Genomic DNA, 12005 nt, shown 5'->3' with positions numbered 1-12005 from the left:
CTCCTTCTCACCCCCTTTCTCTCATCTCAGTTTCCTACTTCTCCTGACCACAATTTCGCCATCCCATCTTTCCCTTCTTTTTCATTCCGCGCACGTTTCCCCCGCACGCTGCTCGGCCTCACTCAGATATCGCCCCCATTTCTTTGCATTCAGTTTCATCTATCTGGATATCTCATTTTCATCTTGACTCGTGAGAGTGAGCCGCTATTCCTTTCTTTTCAATTTCCTTCCCCGCGCCTGGAAACCTGGGGCACGACTAGGAGAAGAACCTGATATTGTATGGTGCGGCTGAGAACTAATGGCTGCCTCTGAGAACGATGCTGCTCAGCCATTAACCCTGGATTAACCTTGTATTAGCGCTGCTCGCTGGGCTAGCCCGCCACTAATGTCTTTTATTGATCTATTAGCGTGAGAATCAAACCGCCGCGCGGCTCATGGCATTTTCTGCATGTGTTGTGTTCTTGGGTTTAGTGTGCAGCACGAACTAAGTGGCCACAGTGGTTGACCTCAGGGTCGCCAAAGTCATCTGTGTCTTGGGGGTTGGGTGGGCCACTCTTGTATTGTGGTTGCACAAAGTTACGTGGGACTCTCCAATCACCTATTCCTATGTGACTGTCTGACTCAGAGAGATTTTTTTTCATTAGTTTTTGAAATGACAATTATATTGGGGAAATCTTTAGCAATTTTAACACCGCTGTGCTTTAAATCACTCTCTGTAGCAATCACTTCACAATAGCACCACAAATACTGAGCCATCACTGCACCCTGCACATGAACATGACGAGTCTTCGTGGCTGCAGTGACATCAGCCAGGCTAATAAAAATAACTCCTGGTGACTAACCAAATGTGTTTTATAAAAACAATGTTAAATGTCGTGATGCTATTACATCACTGTCACTTTCTAGTTGCACAGGAGGCAGATAATGTTTTAGAGAATACTACTCAAAAGACTGGAAACTTTCTACTTACAATAACAGGACACTGAAGGCCAGATCAAAAATAAACAAAAAGCTTTGTGTAGTGGAGACGTCCAAAGTAGGTTCAGGGCTTGCAACAGGATTTATTTCCAATAGGAAACACATAAACTTACATTGGCAGGGTTATCCTTCAGAGGAGTTTCATTTGATGGCAGATGGTTTAAGCACTGAAAAGGCAATGGATAAATCCATTTTAACACATTTAAGCACAAAGCAAGCATTGAGAAGCACCCAGGTGCCAGGAAGAGGAGCGACTCTGTTACTTGCCGTGAGAATCAACTAAAATCGGAGCAAATTGATTTATATTTAATATTTGTCATTATTTTTTGGAAATGACTAAAAAGTTAATGCAATGTCTTACATTTCTAGAGACATAAAAAAGAAAAAAAGAAAAAACAAAACACTATATATCCCAAACAGGAGTCCTCTCTTTCTTACTGGGGATTTATGCTTCAGCAGGAAATTTGTCACCTCAATGTGAGGGGTGATAATCATAAGCATCAATATAAGGATCTCAGCAAATTTCTGCCTATCAGAAAAAGGAATTGGAAAACTTGAGCAACAAAAATGTTTTACCCCACAAAAACCATGGAGCAATTAACACACAAGTCCACCAACACAAGCATAAACACTTCGACGTCAGCCACGCACATGGGCCAAACTGTCGGCTCGATTCAGTCTAAATCAGGCCTCAGTAGTAGATGGCATTTCACAATTTTCTGCCCAGTCTGTCAGGACATCATGTCCAGAAAAAAAACAAATAAGAACTACTGAGCTCATTTTTGTGCTTGAGTTCTTTTGTGGATGTAGACTTCTTTTGCTTCTGCATCACGGTCTTGAAAAAGGCTGCGTGCACCACCCATTTTTAGACGGGAAGATTTTGTTCCCGGAGATAAGATGGAGCTCCAGTTGGGATGTCGCAGCTGTATGAAACTAATAGCTGGTGCAGCTTCTTTGGTACACACAGCTGCTTCAGGTGCGCTGTCAACAGCAGCCTCTTACACTACCAGCAGCAGCGATAGCAGAGCCTGAGTTTCTGCTTGATGAAAATATAAACGAGGCGCTGTACATGCTTTTTTCCTAACGTCTGATAACTTCCAAATTAGCCAGCTTTTTCCTCCACCTTGCTCTCGCCAACGTGACAACTAAAAACACAGCGTTGATTTATGTTACCCAAGCGAGATATGATTACAAAAAACCCTGCATTTTCAAAATATTTTAAGGTTATACGTTTTCGGATCCATTTGTTATTCCTAAACTTAACCTAGCCTGGCCACTCGCACTTTTGTGTCATTACAGTGTGTTTATTTACAGCAAATTCCAACCCGATACTACAATAACGACCGTGAATGTTTTTTATTGTAGTGCATTTGCAGACACGGTTTTGCTAAATCTGCTTTCTGCTTCATTTTCATACAGATAAATTCCCAACCTGCAAGCCACTCTTAAATATGAAAAGAAAAAGATAAAACTTGCAACAGAGGCTATCCATCATTTTAATTGTGGTCTCTTGGAGCAATAATACATAAATGATTATTTTTTCCTGATGTAACCACACTCAATAATCTCAACGTTTAAGTGAAACCAAACTCTGATCCTTAAATGTGTCAATAAAGGCCTTCAGTCACTGGACACGTTAACATAATATTTGCAAATATCAAATCAAGCTTAATTTTTATGATTCAAATAAGCATATCTGACCAATCGGACCGCTGCACATGGCAACAAGTGTGCTGTAGCTCAAAATGTGCACCAGTATTGGATACACAAATAGTAAAATAACACTATTTTACCTCTTACACACAGCTAGATGCTGCGGGTCAATCGGCTCTCTGAAATGATTTCCCCACCTCCTCAGATGTGCTCCCAGCTCTGCCAGCAAGAGTTCAAACTGCCCCACTAACAACATAAAATGTATGGAGGCTATGAAGACATAGGCTCCTTACAGCTGTTACATACACTAACATCTTTTGCTTGAACAACAGTCCAGTTCTTTTTTTTTTTTGATAATTTAAATTCTTTACACGCCATAGAATTTGACTGCTGTCTGCTCATTGCTAATTTAACAGAAACCATGAAGTTTAATGATGCCAAATTCCCTTTTCTAGTATAAATGAACCGACTACAATGTCTGCCAAAATCTTTCGTTATAGAAAAGGGGGATGCACGATTCAGTGTTTATTTCTATTTTTTGCCTTGATACTGATCCCGAGTCTTTGTGTATCTGTTTGGCGCACCTTTCTGACCCAAATACTGAAGGTCCAGATTCAAGAACAAATGATCTTTAATTGCCAATATGGATTCGATTTTAAGCTTCTTTGGGCAAATGCAACTGCAGAAATTGAGAACTGCGTAAAGTGTCTCACTCTGTTTGAGTTGGGATGACAGAGAAACTCAGTCTCCTCGTGGTTTATGGTTGTTATTACAAATATGTTTTAAATTGGCATGCCACAGTGGAGGACCATAACTATGAGAGCGGAGGCTTCAGCTCTGTCAAAACTTAGCCACACACACCAAAATAAAAGGAAAAGGGGAAAGAGTCGTAGTGGCTACAGACATCATGCCCTGCCTTCACTCCATCTATGCTACAAGCAAGGTACGCCTGGCCATTTGGAAAGGCCTAAGGAAATGTGACTGTTTCATGTACCTGTCACTTTCTAAACAAACACACACACGGCTATGGTCTTTGGCCCCATTATGAAGTCCTAATCAGTGAGCGATCCAGCTATGGTACCTGCAGCCGGCTGAGAAAGGATGGTATCTATGCCATTTTATGAAGGAAACCTGATAGAAAATTAGACTGAAATTCAAATTAGAACAGAATTATTATTATTAAACCAAAGAAGCTAAATGCAACAAATCCTTCTGAGAAAGTCTAAATGGTCCTGAGGGTTCCCCTCTGCTTTACCATCGAGTTGCTCAGAGAATTAATAATTACTCACAAAATGTATTAATTAATTAGTGAAAGCTTAAATTATGCGCTGACAGAACTCTTTTTTTAACAAGTGAATGAAACAGTCGGCACTGGTTGAAAACCAGACTGTTTCCCAACAAAAAAAGACTGCATAAAGATATAAGGGATACATGTCGCCATCTAAGCTTTGAGGATCTATATACCTTTGTGGCACTGTGCCCATATGCTTTTGCCACATTCAGGCATTTTTATTTTTACTTGCATACTGAGGGAAATGCAGACAGTATAGCATCACCTGATGCCACGGGCTGGGTTAGGGCATATTGTAAACAGTGTGACAGTAAGCTTAAGCGTGGGAAGAGAGCTTGGTTCACCTCAACTCCAAGCAATTCACAAGAGGTTAGACTTCTTCTAATATTCTCCTGAACGATAGGTAGCACCACTCAAACCATACCGTCATATCAGTATTGATATAGGAAGAGAAGATGTTTTTTCCACAGTCTCACAGAAACTGTTGCACCATCTCCCTCTGTCTGAGCAGTAACTTTTATATCATTATTATGGCAGTAAAAACCATCATGGTCGTACCTCAACCCAGCTGCGATAGCAGTGGTACGATGTGCCAAGTAACAAAAGTCAACAGGTCAAAGAAAAACTAAAACAGCGGTGCATTTGACAGGGAATAAACGGTCACCAAAAGCGACCGGAGAGATGTTGTACTGTAGGGAAGAGAGAGCTCAGTGTGAAAGTGAAGCTGTCAATTTACTTGCCAATCTATGTTCCCACCCTCATCTTTAAGACCACAAGCTCTAGATCACAGGTGTCGAACTCCAGGCCTCGAGGACCGGTGTCCTGCAGGTTTTAGATGTGTCCTTGATCCAACACAGCTGATTTAAATTGCTAAATTACCTCCTCAACGTGCCTTGCAGTTCTCCACAAGTCTGGTAATGAACTAATCATTTGATTCCGGTGTGTTGACCCAGGATGTTATCCAAAACCTGCAGGACACTGGCCCTTGAGGCCTGGAGTTCGACACCCCTGCTCTAGATAGTGACCTAAAGAATGAGACTGAGAATACAAGCTGCAGAAATCAGTTTCCACTAAAGGAGGGCTGGATGTTCTCTTAGTGATAGGGCGAGTTGTGTCGTTTGGCAGGACCCACTACTTTGCCACATAAAACAAAACTAACTGAAATAGATCAGATATCTGACTAAGACGCCTCCTGGATGCCTCCTAGGTAAGATGTTTCGGGCATGTTCTATCAGGAAGACCTAATTCCCGCCGGATGAGCTGGAGAAAGGAAAAGGAGGTCTGGGCTTCTCTGCTTAAACTGCTACCCCCACGATCTGGAATCCAGAGCAGTAGAAAAACGGATGGATGGATGAATGAACAGATGGAAGGATGGATGATTAAGGAGATTTTAGTGTATTTTTTCTTGTCATTTGTGCACATTTTGTTCATTTTTTAGCAGTCTTACAAACAGCTCCTAAAACTTTTAGATTTAAGTTACGCAAACTTTGTCAAAACCAAGCAGGCACATAAACAGGCTGTTGTTTTTTTCCCTTAAAAGCCCAGTGAGAACTGCAGGAGAAAAGCACAGAAGATGATTATGGAGATTCATCCACAAATCTGGTTATAATCCTCTCTTATCCTCTTTTGCAGCGTGAGGTTGCAAGGTTTATTTGCCATTAATCTGTCTCCATTTACCTTCCAACAACCCTTTAAAAAGTTGTGACAGAAAGAAAAGCACAAGTTGAGTTGGCCAGAGGTCGAATATAAACCGGCAACAAGAATCTACCTGCCGTAATTCTGGATAAAGGTGTCGACTAAACGTCTAAACGAAGCTTAAAATAAAACCAACAGTGCAGCCAGTGGAGCGTAGAGTGGCGTATCCTGGTGCTTGTCAGAGTAGGGACCATTTCAGAACTGTTTTCTGGGTTAGCCTACCGCGATATCTCCGAGGACCAGACCAGCTGCTAGTCACATTCATTTCACTTCCCATTAAAGGTGAAATAAATCAGGAGTCCCCACACAACCTCCTAAGAGACGCAGGAAACACACACACAAAGACACACACACGGACACGCACGAAGAGGAAGTTGGACACATGTGGATACACATAAACACACATCACTGCCCGTGCGTGTGCAAAATAGGTGTCTACATTCAGTCTAACCTGGGTCACATACGCCGAGAATGTCAGAAGGAGAGGAAATGCAGTGGATGTGTGTTTGTGTGAGCGGCTGTGTGTGTGCGCCTGCCTGCGTATGTGTGTCTCTCTGACAGCACAGCGGTGAGAGTGAGTGGGTCTGTGTGAAGGGGGGCTATTTCTGGCGTCTCATTTTTTTTTTCCTGCTGCCGCAAAGAAACACGATCGGCGTCCGGGAAACGAGAGCTGGCAGCAAGCAATCATCTGCCTGCCACACACAAACACACACAAACACACACACACACACACACACAGACACATGCAGGCGCACACACATGCGTGCGCACACACACAGACACACACACAGACAGCACCTCGCAGCGCTGAGCAACACGCGCCATGGCAACGGAACAGCCGCAATTAGAGGCGAAGAGCCTTTCCCCTCCATCGAGGGAGAGACGGAGAGCAAAATGAAAGGAAGAAAAAGAGCAGGCGAGGGGGAGAGAAAGGGAGACAGGAAGGCGGGGGGAGGGGGGAGGCTGGGCAGAGACGAGTGTCAGAGAAACGGCGCTGCACAGGAAGGAGAGAAGGGAGAGCGGGAGCGAAAACGGAGAAGACGATAAAAGAGGTGAAAACGTGGAAGAGTGAGGAGGCCGTGGAGGGGAACGAGGGGCCGAGAGCGATGGAGGAGGAGGAGCAGGGAAGAGGGCAAAGGGGTGAAGGAGCGAGGCTGAATGAAAAAGACTAAAAAAGAAGCCGAAGAGGCAGAGAGAGAGAAGGGAAGGGAAAGAGGAAGAGGAGGAGTAGGAGAGATATCTAAAAAGACAGATTGCAAGACATGAGTGAGACAAACAAAAGAGATTACGTGCGAGAGAAACCAAGATAAGACACGGGGGGGGGGGGGGGGGGGGGGGGGGGTGCAAGGAGGTTAGATAGAGAGAAGGGAGAGATGGAGAGGCTGGTGGAGGCGTGCGGAGGATGGGGGAGGATGGTAGGGGGTGGTAGGCTGTTTCTCCTGTGTGAGCCAGGCTAATGAAAGATGAATGAGGGAGGCAGTGGTGAGAAGGAGAGTGTGGCTGCGGGCGATGCCTGGCTGAGCTGCTGTGTGCGCGCGTGTCGGGGTTTTGTGTGTGCGGCGTAGTTGAGCAAGTCTCACAAAAGGGATGATGCTGTGTACACAATATCGGGAGCAAATGGTCAACAACAATAAACACGAAGACACGCTTCTGCGCTCACGCTCGCGGGCGCATGTAGCCTTAAGTCTCAGCCTGCTGCCACCTGTAAGCATGCAGTCAATCATTAGTACTCGCGCAGCGTCTCCGAAGCCTCGCTCACTTATTCAGACCTTCCATCTATCAAGCTGTCACTCACTCTTTGAACCCGTCTATCTCACCTTCCGCATTCTCTGCAAAATCCCTCATTTACTGCCTCTCCCTATCTCCTCCAATATCCCACCCTGCCAGTCTATACCACTTTCCTTCCCTCCGTTTCCATTTCCTCCTTCTATCAGCGTTCACCTTTTCTTTTTCTTTTTTTTGTCTGCCTCTAATTGTTGTGCCGAACATCCTCAGAGCTGTGGGTGAAACGCACTTAAAACAGCTTGGACGAGAACTCCTTCCCCAGAGTGGAGGGCAGCCAGACAGAGAAGTCATCCTGAACCCGATTGCACTTCCTCCGCTCTATGACTGACTGCCTTACTTCTTTTTTTTTTTTCTTCCCTCCAGACAAATCACATGCTTCACAGTGCCCAAACAAGGCTCTCATTCTCCCTGCGGTGCCGCTGCTGACAGCGAATCAGAACTTTTCTTTGACTAGAAAGTCTAATTCTGTAAAATTGAATTTGATATCTAAGATAAATTATAGGTGGGACAAAATCAATGCAAGTATAGGACAGTAAAGAAGGAGATTTATATATAATTTTTTAAATGTATGCCAAGCTCACATGATATTCTACTGCCTTTCCTGAAGGTTTCAGAAAGATTTTAGCTTTTAAGCCCCTAAAACTAAATCCAGCTCAAAGGTTTCTATTATATCTATATTTCTAAAACATTTAGAAAGACAAACACTAATCTCAAACAGAGAGGATGAAAAATGAACTAGACATTGTCACAGTTTATTTTCGTCTAATTATTCTTCACAGTGCTTCGAGCCATGATAGCCTTTTAAAGGACTCAAAATATGGTAGAATCCACTTGTTGAATCCAGATTCTTCACACGTAAAAACTCTAATCTTTGTGGTTTTTCCTCTCAATAATCTCAATAGACAAAGCAATAAAGAAGATTTTTTTTAAACACTCAACACTGGGTTTTTTAAACTCAGTGCCTGAAATTCATTTACATAAAGCTTGACCTGTTGATCCGTTGGTTGCTTGCGTCTCTTTGATACATGTGTGGTGGCCTTTAGGGCAGCAAAAACCCAGGACAGGCTTTTCTTTGTACAGTGACAACATGTGATCAACCGCGCAAATGTGTGTTCAGCTCTATTGCTTGGGAACTATCTGCTAGAGGATGGTGCGCTTTATCTTCTTTCTCCTGGGTGTAACGACACGTAGATGAAACCACGGTCTGCATGTGCGTCGTGCTAGTGTGTCTGCATGCGTGTGCGCTACAACTGAAAACTGGAAGATGATCTACTTTGAGCATAAGGTCAATATGGGTGTAAATGCTCCCATTATAGACAACTGCACATGCTTGGTCCAAACACGTTCATTTTTGCCAAAATTTCTGGAATAATCCTGAAACACATAAACAGGCACACCTGCATGGGATGCGCACACACACACACACACGCACGCACACACACGGTAACAGACAAAGCGGCATACACAGACCCCAGGGACTAAAGCGGCTAACGTTCACCAACAGAATAAAACCCAAACAAAGAGACATCCTGTTTCCTGGAACACAACACCGCTCAACGCACTGTGCTGGGAGCCAGTAAACGCACGCACACACACACACACACAAACAAAATCTCTTCGTGCATCGAAGCATACGTGTTTCCCTGCACCTGATTCATGTACCTGCATGTGTCTGTGCGTCCAGTGATGCCACTGGCTGTGCCTCAGAGTGTTTGTGCGAGTCAGTTCGTCCTTGTGAGCGGCTGTGGCTAGAAGTGTGTCCGTGTCTGTAGGGGTGGGTGCGCGTGTGTGTGTGTCTGTGAGAGAGAGGAGGGAGGGAGGGAGAGCAGATGATAGAGTAGGCTTTAGCTATTCCCTGGAGTGTGAGGCAGCGTTTACGGCACTCGCAGAGCAGCCAGAGTGATGAATATTTAAAGACGTGCCTGAAAGAGCAGAGGGAGGGGGAACAGGGTATGTGTGGGTGCGTGTGTATGTGTTTATGTTTGCATACGGCAGAGTGTGAGGGAGGTTATCCAGTATCTCCTTTAGGTTTTGCATGTGTATACCATATGCATATGTGTTCATGTGCATATACACCAGAATGACCCTGTATGCCTATATATGGATATTTGTCTACATGACCTACATGTATGTAAGAGCAGTCAGGTCAGTACATTTCAATGTGTTGGGGTCATGCAAATGTGTTTGTGTGTTCTGCTGGTGTCATTTACATGTATGCAAAGAGATACATGTTACAACTATGTTTCTACTTCAAAACTGAAAATTCAGCCTTGGTGTGTGTGTGTGTGTGTGTGTGTGTGTGTGTGTGTGTGTGTGTGTGTGTGTGTGTGTGTGTGTGAAGTACACACAGCCCTGTAGACCATCTCGCCGTCTCGCTAAATGGGGATGAATAGCGGAGAGTCACTGCTGCTCAATGGGAGACGAATGGCTGTGTGGCTCTCCGTCTCCAGCTGCACACCAATCACTGCCCGTGATGCAAATACAAGTGTGCGCATGCAGGCGCGCACAGTAGGCATGGTCACATAACCACCAAATATTATGTGGGTCGAACAGCTGTCTGTGGCTACGCTATCGCACAGGCAATCGGGTTGCTCAAAGAGCATGACATCTGATGCTACAGACAGGTCAGATTTGCAAACATTGATGTTCTCTGTGTGTAAATAGGTTAAAATAAAATGTCAAAATTAAAGGATTAGAGGTTTCACTCTTAAGTATGTGCTTTCTTAAAATGTTAACTTTCACTCTGCGCAATTACAGTTTAAACCAAGCTAATCTCAACTTTAGTGGCAAATCCCTATAGACTGTCATGTCACTCCTGCAAAACCGCAAATCAAAGCATCCCAAAAAAGACAAGAATGGTTCATTTTGCCTCTAGATCTGAAAAACAAAACAAAACACCACTTATCTGCAAGTTATATCAAGTTCAAAACTTATTTTAGCAAACAGGACAACGCTGCCACTCTTACACTGTAAATTGAAAGTGAGGCGATGGATAAATAAAGAAGGCTTGCAGACAAAGAAAGATGAGAGTTTGGAACCTCACATACTGCCTTTCAGCACCAGCTTACTTGTTCAAGTAAACAAAATACACCACAAAAGATAGTAAGGGTATACAGTACGAACCACACACCAGACTAGACACACACGCACACACGGGGAGTCACAAACACACGTCCATATGCGCTGAATGCAAGATATTCCGAGAAGCGTAGAGGCAAGGAACGGAAGGAGGGGACTGTAGAAAGGGAAGAGAAAGCAGGAGTGAGAAAGAGAGAGGGAGAGCAAGAGCGCATCCTGGGATGCAGAATGCCGAATACAGTGTGATAAGAGTTAATGTATCCCCCCCACGCCCCTCCCTCCATCCCTCCCGTTTGGCTCTCTCTTTCTTCCTCCCTCCATCCATCCATCCCTCCCTCCCTCTCTCCTCCTCCCCCGCCTCCTCCCCGTTCTCTTTGAGGGATGAATAATAACTGCTGCTCTGAGATTTCCTCCCTCGTTTTTCAAAGCGCAGAGCGGAGATGGGGAAGGTCTGCCTGGCCCGGGTAGCGCGTGTGCGCACACACACAAAAGTGCAGACACGCACTGAAGCACACACAGATGCGTGCGCACACTGTCTTGTTCTCGCTGCTCGCCTGGAGCAGGGAAATCAGATCTCCTCCAGAGAAAGACGAGTGGGGGTGTAGGGGGGCTAGGCGCTGTAGGGAGCCCATACAAAAAAAATAAATAAATAAAAAAATAAAAATCTTGTGCTAGCACCGTATAGGCCTATACACACACCACGAAAACCACACAGACAGCACTGAGTGAAACCAAGAATAACTAGGAGGATGCAAGCTACCTCCTGGAGCGGCAGGGTGAACTCAAGGTTACAGACACATCACCGGTTCAAGCCCTGCCGCCAGGGCCAATCTATCCACGCTGAAGCGCCCCCCTGCACAAGGCGCGTAACCCTGATTGCTCAAAGCCAAGCGGCTTTGAAAACTGGAGCTGCAGCTTCAAGACAAAGCTGTAAAGAAAAAGAAGGGGAGAAAAAAAAAAGCACTGAATGGTAAGGCCGATTTGGTGGTGCGCTTTGGTGTTTAAAAGGGGATCGGGGTGCTTTTGAGGAGAGCAAGAAGTCTTGGCAAAAGACGAGCAGGCTGTCCGGGAGGAGCACTTGCACATCGAGCTGCGACGCACCACAGAAATCGGCAGCTAGGTTCCGAAGAGAGGGCTTATTTATGCAAACAAGCGTACAAGCGCGCACAGTAGGAATCTAGACAAGCCTTGTAAACAAACACACACCCACACCATAAAGCACACAGGGGAGGCGATGTGAGAAGCAGACTGTGAAAACTCTAGTCGTGCCCAGGCAGTGCTTACACACACACGCACACAGACGCACACACACACAGACGCACACAAAGAGCCGAGAGAGACTGAAGTGGGAGAGCGCGAGAGAAAGAAGGAGAAGGAGAAAGGGGAGGAGAAGGAGGAGGGATGAGTGCGAAGGTGCGAGTGTCTGGTGCTACTTTTGTGTTGCCAAATGAGGGCAAGCGAATGAGTGAGTGCGAGAGAGCGAGAGAGCGAGCGTGTGAGAGAGATGGATGTGTACGGCGAAATG

General features: G+C 45.0%; 1 protein-coding gene across 1 annotated transcript in view; it reads right to left on the bottom strand.

Moving 5' to 3' along the window:
* LOC146556523 (cyclic AMP receptor-like protein A) overlaps positions 1-12005 on the bottom strand; it is a 53160-nt gene that overhangs the window by 9990 nt on the left and 31165 nt on the right. The window lies entirely within an intron of this gene.

The sequence above is a fragment of the Mchenga conophoros genome, linkage group LG16, assembly GCF_057382185.1.
Source record: "Mchenga conophoros isolate Kocher_MC1m ecotype Shallow Benthic linkage group LG16, M_conophoros_male_GT1.1, whole genome shotgun sequence".
In the NCBI taxonomy this organism is placed as follows: Eukaryota; Metazoa; Chordata; class Actinopteri; order Cichliformes; family Cichlidae; genus Mchenga; species Mchenga conophoros.
Note: the sequence above shows the minus strand (reverse complement) of the source record. Positions and strands in the feature narration are given on the sequence as shown.